The sequence below is a fragment of the Parus major genome, chromosome 3, assembly GCF_001522545.3.
Source record: "Parus major isolate Abel chromosome 3, Parus_major1.1, whole genome shotgun sequence".
Classification (NCBI taxonomy): Eukaryota; Metazoa; Chordata; class Aves; order Passeriformes; family Paridae; genus Parus; species Parus major.
Genome location: NC_031770.1, coordinates 32,466,803 through 32,486,881, shown reverse-complemented (window position 1 = coordinate 32,486,881; position 20,079 = coordinate 32,466,803). Strand labels below are relative to the sequence as shown.

General features: G+C 44.6%; 1 long non-coding RNA gene across 6 annotated transcripts in view; it reads left to right on the top strand.

Moving 5' to 3' along the window:
• Positions 1-977: 977 nt before the first annotated feature.
• Positions 978-20,079, top strand: part of LOC117244020 — a 120,179-nt gene continuing 101,077 nt past the window's right edge. For 3 of the 6 annotated variants that reach the window (XR_004496312.1, XR_004496313.1, XR_004496311.1), the window contains exons 1-5: positions 978-1,127; positions 1,282-1,424; positions 3,589-3,720; positions 4,034-4,113; positions 4,371-4,531. This is a non-coding gene — a long non-coding RNA (uncharacterized LOC117244020). Of the gene's footprint in view, positions 1,128-1,281; positions 1,425-3,588; positions 3,721-4,033; positions 4,114-4,370; positions 9,721-20,079 lie in introns of those variants that run through there. The other 3 variants (XR_004496314.1, XR_004496310.1, XR_004496309.1) reach the window with 3 other exon arrangements.

Genomic DNA, 20,079 nt, shown 5'->3' with positions numbered 1-20,079 from the left:
ATGCACAATGCACAAGTCTCCACCTGCCCCTTAGGAAACAGCAAGGGTTGAAAAGAATTGATGAGAACTCCTTTAAATTCTTTGTGCCTCTTCAATCTTCTCCACTAGACCTGCACCAGAGCAGAGGGGATGCCTGGGGAAGGCATGTAAAACACTCCACTTTTGGGATAATCCTGTGACTTTTTATCTGAGCCTGATCTTGACATGTACTGCAGGGTTGGGAGGGGTTATGCATACTGGCATAAATATTGCATGGACTGCTCTCTTCTTATGAATATCCATGCTGCAGTCTCACTCTCCCTTATTTCAGCAAAAAATGTGTAACATTCAAAGAAAGAGAGACACATACAGATGCATTCAGGTACATGCATTCATACACACCTGTGCAATGCACAGAACTGATCCCTATACCCATCCCAAGTGCAACTGGAGTTTGAGGGCAGGGTGTATTCACTCCTGTCCAAAACCACAGACCATCTCTTCCTTCACAGCTGGTCCCATTTGATTTCCTGCTTACCCAGAAGTCACTATGCACTGTTCTGCTCAAACCTACTCAAACAGGTTTCCCAGTAATAAATCATTGAGGGTTTTTACATTCAGGTGCTGCTATCACCCATTCATGTATTAATAAAGACAACTAAAGGCCTGTGTTTAGAAATAAATCTCTTTCCAGTGAAAATGCCTCTAACTCATCTTGCTGGTTAGAAGGTCCTCAGTGTCCATTTGGCACAGAAAAAGTTATGGTGTGGTAGTTGCTTCCAGCTAAATAGCCTAAGAAAGTGCCCCATGCGCTCTGAAAGGGATGTGGGCACTTCCATAGCACTTCAAACACCACTTTTGCTACTGGCTGGGAAGTGTCCCTGCAGGAGATGTTGGCATATATCACAGCAGCTGCAATGTGATGCTTAGGAGAACAGAACAACAGAGCTTGAGAGACAGAGTACAGAGGGCAGAGTCTGAGCCAGGAGAGGGTGCAAAGATCATTGGAGGCAAATACGCACCAACACAGACTCATGTGGACATAACAGAAACTGCAATTATGGAGATATCTCTTTATTTCTTCTCGTAGATACAAGACTCGCACTGCATCTGAGGAGAAGACCAGAATGGACTGGTTTGGCTTCAAGGTGAGCCTCTGTAGAGGATTAGGTAGAAAAATGAGCTTATTCTCATAACAGACCTCTGACTAGAATTGAAGATCTCATCCCTTTCCTTAAAGAGATTGCATGAGTTTTAAGAGCAAAACTGCAGCAATGAGCAGCAGAATTTTCTGCCAAATAGGTAGAGTTCCTCTGGGCTTCCAGGAGAGCTGTCTGGTGGGCTAGATAACTGTCTGCAGGAGCAGAAGAGCATCACAAGCCTTCCCATCTTCTGTCTCACACATGAGGGCACTTCAAAGCTGCTTTCTCTGCCTGTGATACTTGGTGAGCAAAATAAAATGTGTTACATTCATGCTTCTGCCTGTGGGAGAGGAATGAGGAAAGGCAGATATTAGTCAGACTGCCTCAGGTGATACCAGAAGGTCTTCAGATACCACCACCATAGTTTTTTTAAGGAAGGGAGAAACTCCATGGTTGTGTTACTGTGGGATGGGGGTCATGGCTGCTGGTGTAGAGTCAGACATTTGGGAAAGAGTCATCAAAGCATCTTTGAGAAGTGGAGAAATGTTTGGTCCTATAAAAATGACACATGATGGGGAAGAAAAAGGAGGGCCTCTTTTTGTGAAATGGTGTCAGGAGAGGGCTTATTTTTTTCACTTTAGCAGGTAGCACATTATCCTGGGAAGGACAACGATGTTTTCATTTGTGAAGCTGCTTGTCCCTCTATTCCTGCAGACACAAATATTCTCCCCAATGCTTTTACAAAACAGAGAGGAAAGTGACTTCATGGCATTCCTTTTCTGACTGTTTCTCTGACATGTGTTTTCTAAACATAGATCTAAAAATCAGAAAGCATTGGGAGAATTACAGGTTTCTATACCCTATTGTGCATTATAATAATTATAATTATTGTAAATACGGCCCAGACACTGTAATTTTCTGCTCTCCATTGGCCCTTCCTTTTTCATTTTGTTCTTCTTTTTATGACTGTTTTCTAAGAAAGTTTTCATATGTCACCTTATAGATGGGAAATGGCACAGTCAGCTCTTAAAATAAAAGGAGTGGCTTGAGGGGGGGATGGAGAAAATTATGAGAAGTGAGGAGAGGGAAATGTCATATAGTCTGTGGTGAGGGCACCAGTGGAGACAATCAGGAGACCTAGTGCTGTACCTAACCTATTGCCAACTTGCTGTGTGATTATAGACTCCATCTCTATACATATTTTTGGTGGTGGAAGCCTTCTCTTATCTCTTATCTTATTACCTGGCTCAGCAACTATTTGATTGTAAGTTTAGAGGTGCTGAGCACTTCTCACGTGCAATGTCTGGTTTAAGTTACTGTAAGAAGTTATGGTAAAGATATTTGAATAGGTGGAGCATTGTTCAGTCCGAACACAATCAGGAAAACCTGGTTTACATTTTGGGTAGAGGGGTACACTGCAGTACCCGCTCTGGTTCCATGCCCTGTGACTCTCCAGAGCAGAGAGGTGGTTTAGATGTGTCTTCTTGCACGGCAAGTTGCAAGGCAACTTGATCCTCTTCCTGTGGACATTAAGGCACACCATAGAAACACGGAGACTGAGAATCAAGGATACCCAGTATTTGTCCCACCAGGCAATCAGAATGTGGCCAGGGTATGGACTTAGATGTGTAAGGCAGAAAATGCTCCTACACCTCAGAGAACAGACACAGGTAATGCCACCTACAGTCAAGTGAGCAATGAGGAAACAAAAGATGCAGCAACCAGTGTCAGGAGAAACAAAATATCCAGACACCCTAGAGTCAGGAATGAGAGTTTACACTGAATTCAGACTGAACTTGAAGAAATATTTAGAAAGAAAATAGAAAAAGGTAGAATAAGATGGATAATACCTGGGGGATATATGCAACCAACAGTAGGAAAACAGCAAAAATGTTGTAGTGATGTGATGTAGAGAATAGGAAAGAGGAAGGCAGGCAAAGGAGAAATCACCTGGAATGAGAATCAGTGTTTTGAAATAATGAGCTGAGTTGAAATATCACCACCAAAACACAGAAGAGATTCAGATTGAACTGCAATGATTTATCCAAGTTTTGCCTGAACAGGAGCAGAGTAGTTTTGAGAAGTCTCTTACTAAGAACTGGACTTCTTCCTCTTCTCAAGAATCTTCACTGAAAGCTTCCAAAGGAAACTGAAGAGCAGAAAAACGCACTCTGTCACAGAACCAGGGGAACTTTGCTTTTACATAATTGTAAAGAAAGTAAATGTGTCTTTCTGGGGGACTTTCTACCAAGAGTGTAAGCTTTAGAGTGTGGGCTAGGGGTGCGATAGATGTAGGTATTACTCTGCCAATGAAAAGGGAAGACTGCAGCCAGTGCAATCAGGATTTTGGCTTCTAATTCAAGACTGTAGAAGTGATTGACTGTAGCCTGAATGTGGGTTAGTAGAGTTTAATTTCTGCCTTTTCCACTGTCCTGCAGTAACCTACTGAATCACTCTCTTATTACAGCAACTGCAATCAGTTGCCTCACAGAGGGTTTCCTTGATGCTGAATTTGCTGTTTGCAAATGCCCAGAAATCTGCTGCTGAAAGGAGGAACATTATCCCTTTGCTGTATGGCTCAAGAAGTTCTTACAAGAAGGTCTGTGTATTTGCCTCTGGCTGTCGATAAATACAGTGCTACTTCAGGCAGTGCAGTAGCCTGAGCACAGCCCTGTGCATTAAGAGGAACATTTGCCTTAGTATTTGGAAATAAGTCAAATCATCTGCTATCTGCATTTCTTACAAATACCACAGATTCCTTACATTTGTGCCTCCACCATTCCAAGCTGTTGCTTTGACTTGCTAATAGGTCCCTGTTGTAAAAAAAAAACCCCATGGGTGTTTTTTTTTGTTGTTTTGTGTTTGTTTTTTTTTTTAATGAAGCTAACACTCAGATGTTACTTTGTGCCCAGAGAGACAGCAAGGACATGGAGTCTGCTGGATTCCAGGAGAAAAGGTCTGCAGGGCTCCTGGAGGGAAAATTACCAGGCAGGTATTTATGAGAAAAGGTGATCTGGTTGAATTCAAGACTGCATTACAAACTATATGCTTATCTGGTGTCAGTTGTCAGTTTCATTGAATTAACTGGAGCAATGCTGATTTATAACTGAGACTTTAGACAATTCTACATAAACAGCTCTAATGATGCCCCTTTCAAGGCACCAAGAGTCTGTACCAAGAAATAAATCTTGAAGAGCTGTAAGTCCTTGCCAACTGACTTCCAAACTCTGTTCTTCTTTGTCACTGTAGAGAATGTATGGAGCTTTCCTGATCCAGATTCAGCCAAATCACTTTCCATTGTTCTCAGCTTTACTGATGCACCTCCTCCAGCCTGTGCTGAGTCACTGATCACAATTAAAAACCAGCTGCAATCATAAAGAGATGGATATTCCCACAAGCAACTGCATCAGGTGAGAGATGGTGTATGGAGCTAGGTTCATGTGCCAAATTCTAGTTTGATCCATGGAGAAATACACACCAATGGAATGCGATCACTGAGCCTTGTGCTCTCAACTTGGGACTGGCTGTCTTTCTAAGAGATAGGTATTCATCCCAAGGCAAGGTGTTACCTTGTTCAGGAATCACCAAGGCTTGCAGGAGAGAGGACTGAAAGAAAAGTTCTGGCTAGTATTGAGCAGGTGTTAAGAAGAAAGCTGGATGAAAAGTGCCTGAGGAGTCTTGTGGGCATGCAGAGGTAAGTATTTAGCCCCTCAGACAGTAGCCATTCTTTGAAGGCTCACATCACCTTCTCTGCAGTCCTGTCTGTGGTGTAGCAGCAACACTCAGCAGTGGGTGGAGGATGGTGGGTATGTTACCCACCACACAAGACTTGCGAGAGAGCTGTGTGGCATCTGCTGCTCCTGCCTGGGCCCTGGGTATTGGTGTTGCTGAGAGCGCTCAAAAAGAGGAGGGCGTGAGGATCTCCAGAATAGGCAGCTGGCAGTTTAATTTCAGCAGGGGTAGGTACAAGGTAATGCAATATGAAAAATCAATTTAAGCGACTTATGTAACATGACAGGTCCTAAATTATTTATTTCTTACTCAGGAAAACATCAATGCCCTTTTCAGGCTCCTTAAGTGGTAGAAATCACAATAGCTAGCACTGAAAATACTGTATTATGATACCTTCCTATGAATTGAAATTATATCTACAATAGAAAATATGTACCCAGATTTTGTCACTTTTCTGAGGATATATCAGAAATAGAAGATGTCTAAAGATAGTTGATATAAATTATTATAAGACCTAAAAGGATTTAATGAAGAAAGGTTTACAACTATTAATTTAGCGAGAGAGATGTGACATGGGAATGAAAAGAATATTGGCAGGGAGAAGGCACATAAAATCCCAGCATTTATTCTTTATTAAAATACCAGAATGAGAACGAAAACGATCATGACTTAAAATACTGTACCTGAAATACTAATAACGGAACACACTGCATTACACAGTATGTAACCTGTGGAATTTGCTGTGTGAAAGCACAACTGGGGCCAAGAGCTTGGGAAGACATTACTCTCACATTTTCTATACAGAAGCAATAAAAATATCATCCACCCCTACACCAGCTGGGCTAAAAACCTACATGGGATATAAATCTTCATTTTGCATGACAATAATTGCTGCGAGCTAGACGAGGAAGCTTATTGCATAACTGTCCACTACGAGGGTTTTACTACCTCCCATGAAGCATGTGGTGCTGGCTGCTGGTGGAGATGTGCTGCTGGCAGGGATGCTGCCGCTTTCCCTTGCCATCCCTCCTGTTACCCTGCAGCTTTTTCTCTGGAGCAGGTCCTTTAGCTGTGATTGGGATCTCTGCATCAGTGGGATAGACCACCTTCTTCAGTGCCCACAGCAGTGAGGGCTGTATTTGGTATGTGTGGTGTTGCTCTCATGAGTTGGCTGAAATGAGACATGCCTCTCGCCTTGGGAGATGGGAAAGCTGGGAGTCTTTCCTCTGGTTCCTTGCAGCAGCAAGCTCCATGGGTAGGAGTCATCTGCAGAGAAGATGCCCATCTGCTGCAGACATCGGTATTCCCTTGAGACAGAAAGTTCTGGGGTGAATCACTGCTGCTGTGAGCAGCCACCACCAGATAGCATGAAACAGTTCCTGTAGATAGCCAGCATCCAGACTGCAAGTTGGTCTGGAGAGAAGGGCTGGAAGTCTGGCTTTGGCCCAAAATTTGGTACAGAACTAGTGCAGAGAACCAAAGCTTCTGATATTTGAAGCTGGTGCCTGACCTGGAGTTAGGGGCAATAAATTTGTGGGCAGTCATCTCTGGAAAGGCTGATTCAAAATGTGGGTGCAACAGGAAAGAAGTGCTGTCTCTTTGCCAAAAGATGCTTTATTACCCTTCATCTGCAGTATGATCAGGTGCCAGTCAAGAATGGGACTGCTGCTCAAGGCAATGTTCACACAGAGCAGCAGATACGAATCTAACAGATGTGGCTATTTCAGTGTCTAGAAGTGGAGACAGGGGAACACCGAGGCTGTGGGTTGTCCTAACATGTAAAAAAATTAATGATTTTCTTCTTAGCCCCTTGTCTGCTGATTTTCAGGGTAAGACCCTCAACTTTTTCGTGTGAAGAGTAATTCTGAAATATATTGCATATCAAATACATTTTTTTTTTAATTATTACTTTCTTACAGAATTGATTCTCATAGTGTTTCCAGTTTGGGGATTTGGGGAATTACATTTTGTATTTCATTTACATCTTGGAATTTCAAAGCATCAGTTAAAAGTCCTAATTCATGTCCTTTTTGTGTTTTACAATGCTTGCTGCCTGTTTTAGGACAAAGTTTTAATGCATGATATGACAAAAAATTTGAAGCCTTCCATTCTTCTATTTTTAAGCACAATTCAAGGCAGCTGTTATATAGTACTAATTTAAAAAAACAACTTATCTTTCTCTACAGATCAAAGTGACTTTTGTTTGTAATGAAACAGTCTGACAAAAAGAAAGTGTCACACTGCTTCATTACAAAACAAACAGGAGACACTTTGATCTGTGAAAAAAAGATAAGGTGTTTTAATTGGTACTAAATAGCAGCTGTCCATCATGATTTAAGAAAGGAAATAAACCAGCAATATTTCAAGTATTTCATATGGTGCTGTGCATGCTGGGGTTCTCAGTAAGTTAAAAAGCATTACAATGAGAACTGCAATAAAATTTAGATTTTTTTTTAGAATTTATGAATATGTATTTCTGAACAATAAAGAAGATGCCCATATTGACATATTTTGCCAGGGGAATTTCCACCGATATTCGTATCTGTTTATTAAAAACAATGCATTTAATATAAAAATCTTTTAGGGCAAAAAGCTGCGTTTAAAAACACTTCAGCCTGCTCTGTCTGAAGACACTGGTTTCAGGTGTAGCCATGCTGGGTGGGGTATGGAGGTAAATAACACAATGCAGAAGCATCTTCACCACCATGCTGCTGGCACATCTGCAGACAGGTGCAGCACAGCACTCCAAGCACATATCACCTGGCCTTGCAGCTTGGCTCTTGGCACCCTCTTCCCTGCATCATGAAGCCACATGCATTCCTGGAGGTGTTGGGGGAAGGCAGATGATCTGAGGTCTCATAGAGAGTGCTGGCTGTTAGGAAGCAGTAACTAATACCAGTCTTCTCTTCAAGGAACAAGACACCCTCTTAGTGCAATCCTGCTGAGCTTTTTCATGTTCCTGGTCCAGGGCAAGTGTTTTGAAGATGGCTATGTCAAATGTTGCCAAAAGCAATGCAAGTCTGCTCCTAGAAAAACAGTGGTTATCTATGTGTATTTCCACTGATTCTCCTCAGCTCTCTGTGTTGTGCAAACCGGGAGCATAAACTGCAGGAGGACCCCATTGCTGCTAGTGAGGTCTGTCTGATGGATGACCAGGCAGTGGGTGAGCATGTCAAAGGGTCAGTCAATGGTCTGAGCTATGGAGTTCATTTTGTTCTTCTCTTTCACTTTGCTTTTAAGAGGTAATGAATTTCCTACAGGAACCCCATGGAAAAGGTCCTCAAAACAACATCCTGTGATCTCAGGGGCAAGCAAACAGAAGTCTCAGTCCAATTCTTGAACGTCAACTCTGCCCCTTGTTCCCGGATCATTGAGAGCTGCTGGGCTCTTGTTTATCTCACCTTTGGTCCTGCTCTGTGTTTACAGTTAAGCTGTTCATTCAAGTGCCATATAAGTTTGTTAGGATTTGCTGAGGGAGCAAAGGTCTTCAAGCAGAAGATGAGAACAGAGGAAAAACAGCCTCTGGCTACCACGCTTCTCCAGGGCTTGCTTCAGAGATGTTACTCAAGATGGGTGGCAGCTAATAAGTAAGGAAAAAAAAGGAGCGGTAGCGGTAAATTGGCAAAATCTGGAGGCCTCCAAGACTCCTCTTTGTGGTTGTTTGTGGTTGTCTTCTCAGTGCCTTTATGATGGTGATGATGCATTCATTGCTGATTTTCCTTCTAGTATTTTATCAGGAATGGTTTTTATGGTTGCACTAAATTCTGAAATACAGATGGGGTGACTGCTTCTGCTGCCTCACCCCAGCCCTTCACATTTACAGTCTTCCATATTTGTGTTATATCTGTAGTAGATAATATAAACAAATAAAGTGTCATGGGGAGAAAGTATACCTTTTGCTTGCACCAAAACACACAATTAGGAAAAAATACTAGCTTTAAGGCACATAAGGGCAGGTTTTCCCTCACTTGCCCATATTCTACAGTAACGTAAGACATCCAAATTTAGCATTGTAGTTCTTCAAGGAAGAAATTATTGTCAGGCTGGGCCTTTTTGATAGCATCCTTGATATCTCTGTGAGGAAGTTACAGGCCTCCAATGCTGTAAGAATCCCTCAGTCATTGCTGTGACTGAAATACAGTGAAATTATTTGGGATGCAAGAAATTCAGGGATGTGGCTAAAAGGCACATGTTTCTTATGTGTAAACAGAAGTGAGAGCCACTGGAGAGGAATGTTAACTCGGGCAGGGACTAAAAAAACCCATCTACATAATGAAGGACTGTAAAAATATTGTGTGAAAGTGGAAAACAGGTGTTTGTACAATTTCAAAGGCACCCTTGAAATAATATTTATGAAGGGTCAGGAGAGGAAAATTCATCTGTTTATCCAGGAAGCCATGCTGAATAAAACTGGAAATAGTAACAACACCAGAGGTCAAGACCAGGTGTGGATGTCAGGTTTAAACCACTTCCTTCAGGCTGGCAGTAGTGTGAGGGAAGGGGGCCATGCAGGTGGCTTGGGCCTCGGGGTGTGACTCCAATGGTGAGAGCAAGCCTAAAGAAGCAATCTCCTGGATAGACCAAGAGTTAGTCCCCCTGGTAGGCAGTGTGATGTAAACCCAAAGAATTAGAGCTAAGACAGTAGGGTGAGGAAGTGGCTGGAGGAACTGAAGGAATAAACATGCTGGAGGTGGAATTTCATGTTTTGCTGTATTTTCCAACTCGTGAGTCTGAGGAATCACAGCTGGGTTTGTATGACTGACCCAAGTGGAAGCTGCCCATAAAGTTACGGAACCCCTGTCCATAAAGCCCACCTCCATACCACATATGCCCCAGTGACTGTCTTCTGCACATCCCTTCTGCCCAGGTCTGTCATTTTAGGGACTCAAGGATTCCTTATTTCCCATAGCCAATATAAATATGTTCCCAAATCACAGTGCCTTTCTCTGCTACCCACCCCTTCTCCAGGTTCATAAGGGAAGGACAGTCACCCCTCTAGGCATTAATCAGCTTCCTTTGCAGCCTTCCCCAGGTGGGAGGACCTAGAATCCTTGTGCAGCCCACATGCTCTGTGGCCACGCCAGCCACAGAGCAGCACCTCCTGAGGCTGTCCCGGAGCTGCCCCTTTGGTAGCAAGCTGCGTGACATTTCCACTAAGGCCCTTCTTTGCTTTTCCCCTAAAGACAGTCCCAAAGATCAAATAATCCTGCACACACAACACCATGTTGTGGTGGAGTAAGTGCTACTGGAGTTGCAGGGAGGGGATGGGATTGCTCTCACAAGAGTCTCTTCAGCCAGTTTTCTTACCTGCTTACTATGGGTACCCTTCCTTTTCCAAGCAGGCATCAAGAGGTGAGCCAGGTCTGGTGACCCAGCCATCATCAGTGTATGTGAGGGGTCTGTGGCATCATGCCATGGAATTCAGGTCGGCAGTATACATATGTGCAAGCCCTGCCCTCAAATCTCAAGGAACCCCTTTGGCCTTATGTTCCAGAAATAGCACAGCACCAGGCATGCCCTATGCCCTATGCCATTTCTCCAGGATGATAAACTGACTGTCCCTGTCAGGCCATGTTTCTGGAGACGCCTCACACTCCATGCTGCAGTGAAGGCCTGAGGAGACGACAGTCATCTCTGCTCTGAGCTCAGCCTGGGCTTGTGACTTGTGACATTGTACACATTTATCCCATGACCACAGAGGGCCTTGGCCTGGTGCTGTGTTCAACACAGAGAGCAGCATCCCATGTTGCTCTTTTATACCTCTTGTTGGGGACCTGCTCATGTTCTGGTAACTGGGTCTCCAGATGGCTGCATCATTCCTCAGTGGGAGAGTGGCACAAGTTTTCAGGGGTCATGACCTCCTCCAGGGTACACCAGGAAATTTGTGGACAGGACGTCACAACCCCTTTTCTTTTTTAACAAAAGTCATCTCTAGACGAGATTACGGGCTTTTGGCCTGCATGGAACATCCCACCTACTGGTTCCACAACTTAATTGAGAAATAGTTTTCAGCCACTTCCTCTCAGCAGCCACTGTGAGAAGCTCTGGTCCATGAAAACAAAGCACTTGCCTTGGCCTCATGCTAGAGCTGAACATGCCAAGCAGATGGCCAGTCGGCCGTTTCTTCCCATCTCTTCAGTGGGGGTTTGCAGGATGCTTTGATCATGTCCTCTGAGTGAGGGCAGCTGGGCTGTAAATCAGGGTCCCTGCTGCTCGGAATTCTTTCGTCCGCCCAGCCACCATAGAGAGGAGACATGTTTTTCCTTTCCGTGCAGGGGTGAAGCAGGGTGAAACCAAGACCTGACAGCTGGGCCAATAGCCCTTTCTGTGCCATTCACTTCTTGCTTTTGCAGGAATTTTCCACCTTAAAACCCAATCTAGCTTCACTTCTTCCATGCAAATAACATAGGCAAGAGGTTAACTTCTTCCTTGTGTAAAGAACAACCAATTACACTTAGATGACAAGCTGAAAAAGTGCAAAATTTCTTTTTATAGCTTCTTTATTGCTCCCTGTCTGTGTGTATAGAATGAGGAGATCTGTGACTTACATGACAACTTTAAGGCTGATCTGTGGAGACTGGGAATAGACCAAGATAATTTTAAGGCAAATGGGTCATAAAAAAATAAATAAACACTGGGTAGCTACTGAAGCATGCATGCTGCCTTTTCCATCTTAAGAGGCATGAAGGTGATGCACGTGATGGCATGATGGCAAATTTGGAGGGAAATTCAAAGGAAGCTCAATATTTTTGACATTCTCCAACCTCTAGCCAAAGCTCCACTTCTGCAATCACTTTTTCAATGAGGCTCGTAAGCTCTGCTAAACATGCCATAACCCTGGAGGGATTGTGTTCAGCAACTGGGCTCTGAAACAGACCTCCAAGTAAATACCAAGCCACTTTGAAGATGGAATTCAATATATTCCTGAAATGTAGTGCCTGTGAGAACTGAGGATCAGGCTGGGTGAGCCTAACCCTAACCCATACAATTTCACATTCCTTGGCTGGAGACAGGTAGTGGATGTGTGCAATTTTTGTACAAATCAGGTCTACAGTCAATTTTTCTGAATTTACAGTGGATTTTTCTCTCTCCAGCTGTCACCCTGTATCATCCTTGCCTTTTGGAGTTCCCAGGTCTCTCTTTTCAGTTTCAGAAAGGTTCTGTCTGGCAGACAAAACATTAATTAGACCCTCTATTGATACAATCACACTCATTTTGCATCCTTACAGATGCCAAATGAGTGAAACTCCCTGTCTGTGCAATCCCCAGAGGACTGCTGATTCCCCCTCCACATTCCATTTGGTGCAGGAAAACACCAGATCATTAGAAAGATACCCATAAACTTTGTATGCATTTGTGTGTCCTTGATGTTGTAAAAGCACCATGCTCTACAACTTCTTTACTCAGGTAGCCATTCTATGCACTCATATAGAGGCCCAGAGAAGCTCAGGAAGTAGTCTAGAAAGATGGGGCTTTCCTGAGGGATGTGGAGGAACTTTCCATCTCCTGTGCCATGCTTCCTGGCATCAGCATAAAATCTCCGAGCAAATGAAGCTGACTTTTGGGCTGGAGTAATTTTATTTACCACCATGTATTTGGCAGCAGGCTAAGAGGCCTCTTGGTTTGCTTCTGGTACTGCCACTGCAGCACGTTGATTTACTGACCCTGGTGAGCAGACAGAGGCTAAAGTTGCCATGTTGCTTTGTGCCTTCCTTTGGGCCTCACTCCGAAGTTCAGTGATCGACAAGGAAATGACCAGGTCCAATGAGCCCCTGGTGATGAGGCTTGCTGGACCCTCTGGGTGTTGACAGGCTGCACATACATGTTAGGATTTCTTCTTCTTGAGACCTGCTTTACTCAAAGTTGGGTGAACAATTCTTTGGGTTGTGCCTACTGCCAACACTGGCTTTTCTGGTCACTGCTGTCACATATAATCCCCACTCTGAAGCATGCTTTGAAGCAACCAAGCATGTTAGAAGCATTAAGGAGCATTTTAGCTTGCAGTTCTTGCAGAAGGTGCTGGGAGCATGAATTTCAAAGCCTTTTGGTCAATTGTAAAATCTCAGTTCTGAGATTTAGAGTGAAGATGGAATGAAAAGGTAACACACAGGATGTACAAGGAAGTCACTACTTCCTCCCAGGCAGCAGTTTCCCACAGAAAAACAGGACATGTCTGCCATGCAGAAAAATGTAAACAGTATGTTCTGCCCATATCCATCGGCCAGTGTTGTGTTTTGAAGAGGCAGGAAAACCTGTCACACTGGCGCAGCTGCCCATGAGAGCAGGTGATTAGAGTACAATAGGCAGTCCTACAAAATCACCAGGCTCGTGCCAGAATCCTGCAGTTGCTGTGGACCATGTCTGAGTCATGTGCAGGGTCTAGAGACTCCCCTTGTGGTGCAGAAAATGAGCAAGGCTTTCCTCTGAGTGTTCCATTTTTCCTGGTGCAAATTGTTGTTGTGACCTTCAGGTGTGGGCACATCAATTACAAAACCACAGAAATTAATGTCTGACCCTTCTAACAACATACCAGCAGAGGGAACACACAGGAAACATCCTGAGCTATGAAAAAAAACTCGAAGTCACTCAACCACACAAAATCCAGGCAGAGTAGGTGGACCTAACAGCATACACTGGAGGTGACAACTACACTGCACCGTGCGCTGAGGCAAGACTGTCCAAGAGTGTGTGCAGTCCTTAGGGCACCTACAGACCTGCCACACACTCCCTTTCTGCAGATACTCAATGTTACATCATTGATTGATTACATACTCGATCTCAAGGGATTGCTAACGAGCTTTGGGCATGCTCTGTTACTAAAAAGAAAATCCGAGCAGCTGCGTGCGCTGCTTGGGCTGGAGGCGAAGGGGATACAGCTGAGAACCAGAATCCAGGGTGCAAGTGCAGCACTGACAGCCCTGCCAGTTTGTAGCATTGGTGACGTGCAGCCATACAGGTATGACATAGGTCAACCCAAAAGCCGCTTCCCTCTCTGCTGACTTGAAACATCTATTCCAGATTTCTATGGGAATGACTGCTAGTCTTGTCTAAAGAAAAGTTAGTATTATTTTTGTTCTGAAAGACGTACCTAGTCAGAGATGAGGGTTCAGGACTTGTCTCTGGAGACTTTTATCCCACCCATAATAACATCACTTTTGAGAACTTTCCAACAGGACATTGGGTAGCTTGTTACTGTCTGAAGGCTACAGATGGGACCATTCTCCTTGTATATGTATTTATCTACCAAACAAAACCCACATTGATATGTAGCAAGAATTTTCAAAAGCTGTTCACACCCCAAACACAAAGGGTTTGGTTTTCACAAAGAAGTATTTGGCACTAGCTTGTATGAGTCTTGAAGCTTTCAGGATCTCAAGCTGAAGCCACACTGAGTTTCCTTCATGCAGAGTGCAGACACAGGACAAAGAGAGCCCTGTGCTCGATTGGACATTGTTGGCAAGGAGAAGGTGATCTTTACTGTAGGAATGAAGGAGACCTGGGTATATTTCTCAGGGGGTCTGCACACTGCTGTTCTGATTGTTGTCATACATGTTAGGGAGCCAGCTGCTGCTTGGTAACATAGGGCACCCATATCACCTCGGTCACTGACTCAGGCTCGCTGCAAGTGATAATTGAGGAAGATGGTGTACTGTACCTTTCCAATCTGTTGTGACACCTTCTGGCAGCCCCTGTGACAGAAGGATGCCTCACAGTGACAGATACTTGCTCCGCAGGCACTCTGAACACCACCTCCTCCAAGGCAGGCAGATCATGCAGCTGTTCAGGGCTTCCAGACAGAGTCCATAGGGCGCAGATGCACACATGTGGAGCTGCTCATGTTCTGGATGGTGTTTTAGGCATGCTGGGGCACGTGGGGCAGGGAGCATGATGGTCTGCTTGGCTGCTGAAGTTCCCATCAGTGATGGTGTTTGTAGAGGGTTGTGGGTGTTTTGTTATTCCCCAAATGCAATAGTTTTCCCTAATGCTTGGGAATATTCTTGATGATGAAGTCATAGGGCCACATGTGATCTCGACAAACATACGGTCACAAACATACAAACATGCAATTCAGGGCCAGGCTGTGCAAGCATTCAGGGCAGGAGGCACTTTGTCTTGGGAGATCTGTCATCGCTCGACAAGTTAGATGTATTTGAGTTTCTGGTGAAGTTATGTTCACATTAAAGAACAAAAAGACCTATTGGATTGTACACAGCACATAAAAACATAGCAATGGTCTCGCTGGCTTGGACCCAAGTGTTCACCTGAACATTCACTTAGGTCTGGGTGTGGCGACCCAGGAGGTCAGGCAGGCTGGAGAGGGATGAGATGTGGGAAAGGACAAGACAGAGGCAGCAGAGAAGATGTGTCCTGGCTGCCAGGGATGAGGACACCTGGGATACTCAGCCCAGGGGTTCCATGAGTGGGTGGCAAATGGGTGAGAAGCCTGCATGTGAGCAGATGTCTTCCTAACAGGCTGCAGCCCTCTATGAACATGCACCAGTTTCAAAGCACCACAGAGCTACAGGCATAGATAGGAAGGAATAATAGCTGCCAGGAGGCCAAGGGCCCAGAGTAAGTCAGGAGCATTTCATTATTGCTGGGTTGACTTGGCACAGGGAAGAAATTTATAACCAACATCAGGTTTCCCAGAATAGTTAGACAGAGCAGTGTAACAATAGGAATAAGCATTTCAAATATTTTATTTTGCTTTGTAATTCCTTTCAGGCTGCTCCCAGTTAAGAAGGGTAACTGTCAAGCCTAAAGTGACTTTGATATGGTAATCAAACTCTCAGATCTTGATGATGAATTGTCTGCTCCTTTGTCTTCCTCAACAAAAAACTCTATTTTCTATTTTTTGGTTTGTTTTTTTTTTTAATTGGCATGTGTGGAGACTGTAGAAAACTTGAGCAAAGGAACACTTTTTGTCTCTTCTAAAAGTAGCACATGGGTCCAGATCATGAAAATTTAATGAGGATAGAAGTTCCTCTTGTTTTTAAAGCTAAAATTTTGTAAGAGCAATTTATCCATGGTAAAATCAGTCCCCATGTGATGTTTCAGATATTTACTCAGACACTTACTGAGAATAGTGCTGGTGTCACAAATCCATCTTGGTTACTGAAGATAGCTGCCTGATTTGCTCTGCTGCTATACTGATGGTTAAGTGGCTGTGCCCTGTCACCAGGAAGGTGCTTTGACAGACTGCACCTGGCAGCCTCACTTTACAAAGGTGCTTTTGAGTACATTCGTGTGTCGTGGTTGTTTGCCACAACAGAGGACTGGATGCAAAAGATTATTTCCACTGCTCTGCTCTGTTCTCGGATACCCAAAATTCTTAGGGTTGGTGGCTCAACCTCTTCACTGGGCAATGCTTGACAACCCTTTTGGTGAAGAAATTTCCAGTTTAAGTATTGAATCTATACCTCTCCAGGCACAATTGGATGCTGTTTCATCTCATCATGTCAATTGTTACCTGGGAGAAGAGACCAACATCCATGTGGCTACAACTTCATTTCAGGTAGTTGTAGACAACAATGAAGTCCCCTCTGAATTTCCTTTTCTTCAGATTAAACACCCCCAGCTCCCTCAGCTGCTCCTCATAAGACCTGTGCACCAGACTCTCCACCAACTCCATTGCCCTTGGACATGCTCCAGCACCTCAATGTCTTTTCCTGTAATGAAGGGCCAGAACTGAGCACTGGATTGAAGGTGAGGCCTCACCAGTGCCAAGCACAGGAGAACAATCATTGCCCTGGTCCTGCTGGCCACACTATTAGTGATATAGGCCAGGATGCCATCGGCTTTCTTGGCCCCCTGGGCAGATACTGGCTCATGTTTAGTCACTGTCAGCCAGCACTCCCAGGTCCTTCTCTGCTGGGCAGCTTTCCAGCCGCTCTGCCCCAGCCTGTAGTGCTGCAAGGGGTTGTTGTGACCCAAGAGCAGGACCCAGAACTTCATGTTGTTGATCCTCATAGAACTGGTCTCAGCCCATCAATCCAGCCTGTCCAGATCTTTCTGCAGGGCTTTCCTACACTCCAGAAGGTTGATACTCCAACCCAAATTGGTGTGTCTGCAAACTGATTGAGGGTGCCTCTGATCCCCTCATCCAGATCATGGATAAAGATTTAAAAAGTGTCTTCAACACTGAGCACTGGGTAACACCACTTGTGACCAGCCACCAGTTGGATGGGACTGCACTCACCTCTGGGCTTGGCCATCCAGACAATTTTTTGCCCAGTGAAGAGTGCACCAATCCCAGCCATGAGCAGCCAGCTTCTCCTGGAGAATGCTGGGGAATTGGCATAAAAGTCTTTAGTTAAGTCCAGGTAGATACATCCACTGCCTTTCCTTCATCCTCTAAGAGGGTCACCCTGTCACAAAAGGTCATGATGGTCAAGCAGGACCTGTCTTTCATAAGCCGATGCCAGCTGGGCCTGATTCCTTCATTGTCCTGTGATGTTTTCAGTCCTAGAGAAGTTTAGTACTATTCTCTGCTGGCAGAAAATTCCATGCAGATGTCTATAATTTCAGAAAGATATAATGGAAAAGGCTGCATGTCAAAGTTGACAGGACTTCTGCTCATGGCTGAGTACCTAGCAGCTAGGATCTACTTTTTGAGACAAATGCTTTGGGGAGGACATAGCATTGCCTTTGATAAGAGGGACAGGATAGCTGCAACATGACAAACACCTTGATAGAGGGAGCTGGCCTGGAGGTGACAGATACCTGAAGAATCTGTTGCTGCTTGTCTATGAGAAGATGAAGGTGGTGAAGGTGGCAGTGATGTGTGTTCCCTTACCTCTATGCACAAGAACCCCCAGGCAATGGGTTGGATACTGATCTTCCACCCCAATGGAACCAGCAGTGCTCACTGATCCCGTTAACTGGGGGCTGAGCTGCTACTTGGCATCTGCAGCTGCTGTTGTAAAATAGTATAAATTCAACTAAGAGCAAACAAGACACAGATTCTGCAAGGCCCCCTGGCAAGTGTACTGTTTCTGGGGCAGAGACAAATGCAGAGAAACAAGGCAAGGATATGTGTTGACATCCGTGCTTGAGACTTGTGTCAAAGGTAGCATTAGCAGCATATTCTACCATATTCTACACAAGTGGAGGTGGGGGGCTCCATGTCATTGCTTTCCTCTTCTCCACTTCACTTTTCAGTCCAGTTGCACATACTAATGCATCCCTTCTTGAAGAAAGAGTAGCCATCACAGGAACAAGCCCATAACATCGTTAGCATGAGTTCCCATTCTGTCTGAGAGCCTGAATAACCTGCTTGGCTGGTCCATGGAATATGAGTGAAGAGGAGAGTCTGCCTCCCTGGGACTCTTTATCGAGCTGCTGAAAGGCAAAAGGCTTCCCTTCCCGCTGTTGCTGGAAAATTGCAGCTTATTCTGCTTTCAACTGCTGCAATTTCTGCATCACTGTAACTCTCCTGACTTCAGTGGCACCATGGAAGGAAACAGCCTCCCTGTAAGCAATGTAAAAACCATTTGGCCTGTGAAAACACCAGTGAAAATGTGTTGCCATTTTACCATCAAAGTAGCTTGTAATGGTTTCCTCATGTTATGGATGGTCTCCAGACACAGTGTGATCATGGTGGCCCCAGGTCTGTTTGCTGAGTGGAAGGATGTCCCTATCCCTCCTTCATTCCCATTCTCTGGGATTTTCTAAGCTGATTTGACATGACTGGGATTCTGCCCTAATTTTTATTGAACTGCTTAAAAGGACAACAGATCACCAATACAGGAGAATACAAGACAGAACAAATAGGTCTTCATGGATGCTGTTTGAAATTCTCAGGATGCCAGCTGGGTCTCCTCATGCTGCAACATGACAAATACCAATACAATGCCTGAAGTGTGAGATGTCACAGAACACTTCACAGCCAGCCTGCCATCCTGGGTGAAGGGGTGGGAAATAGGAGGGTGCACTCAGCTTTCAGCAGTGCTGCTGACAGCCTGGAATAAACCCCAGGGAATGACTCTGGATATCTACCAATGACCTGAGAATTTGGATCAGCACAGCAGAAGAGGCAAACAGAGATAGGGGTTGCTGGTATAAAGCTTCAGTATGTAACTGAGGCAACAAGTCTTTTAGTGAATATTTTTTCCAAAAGGATTCACAGAAAGGTAGGAGTCCTAGAAAACTTTCCTCAGGCAATGATCTGCCTGGGTTCCCATTTAAACCTGTTAAGTGCTGTAGGGGACCTACAGCACTAATGCAGAGATGTGCTTTAACAGCTGTCAGGTGATGGTGTGATGGTGGGGTAAGGAGGAGAGGGGGTCAGCATCACAGGTTTGTCATGAGCTTCAGTGAACAGTATCACTTTTCCAGGCTTTCTAGGCTTAATATTTGTTTTTTGTGAGGGCGCATGCAACTGAAGATGCATGGCATGACAAGTCTGTGCACCTGTCTCTGACAGTTATTCCTGTTATCAGGTTGTGCCGTATGCTGCTGCTGCTGCTTTTGTCTCTTCGTTCTATGGCAAGTTATCAAAGCTTGAGAGAGCAGAAGCTCTTCTGGCTAATTTTCCATTAAACATGTTAGGAAACATCTCAGGAGGATGATGGTCATGATCTTTTATCAACATAAATCAAAAATTCAAGGGTCTCAGCAAATTCTCCATTTCCTTTGTCACCCCAAACTTCATCTTGACTTAAGTCAAGCCCTATGCTACTTTTCAACCCTGATGTGTTTTATTCTGCTGCTTCCAGTACTGACTGACTCCTGGCAGTAAGGGCAGCTGAAGGAGTTAAAGCAGCCAGCTGGCAGGGAGAATTCAGACATGCAGGAGGTGTTTAAACACACGTAGCAAGTCGGCTGGCTGGCACATGACCCATGGAACAGATCAAACAATGCTGCTAGGAGCCAAGAACAATTTCCAGTACCTGCTGCAGTGTCCATATCTTTCCTGGGTCCATCCCCCTCCTTCCTTTTATGGCCAAGTCAAAGTCATAACCTCCATCATTACTAAAGTGACACGCACCTGGTTCTGAGCACATGTGCCTCACAAGGTGACAGGTGTTCGTGCTTAGGCAAAGTTTATGCTGCTTATGTCCATGATGGCATTTGAGTAAACAGATTACTGGGGGTGAGCACATGTGCATCTACTGAAACAAAAATGCCTGAGCCACATGGGAATAAAACAGTGCTTGATCTTCCTTTGTTATATACCTTCCCCTTCCCCTTCCCCTTCCCCTTCCCCTTCCCCTTCCCCTTCCCC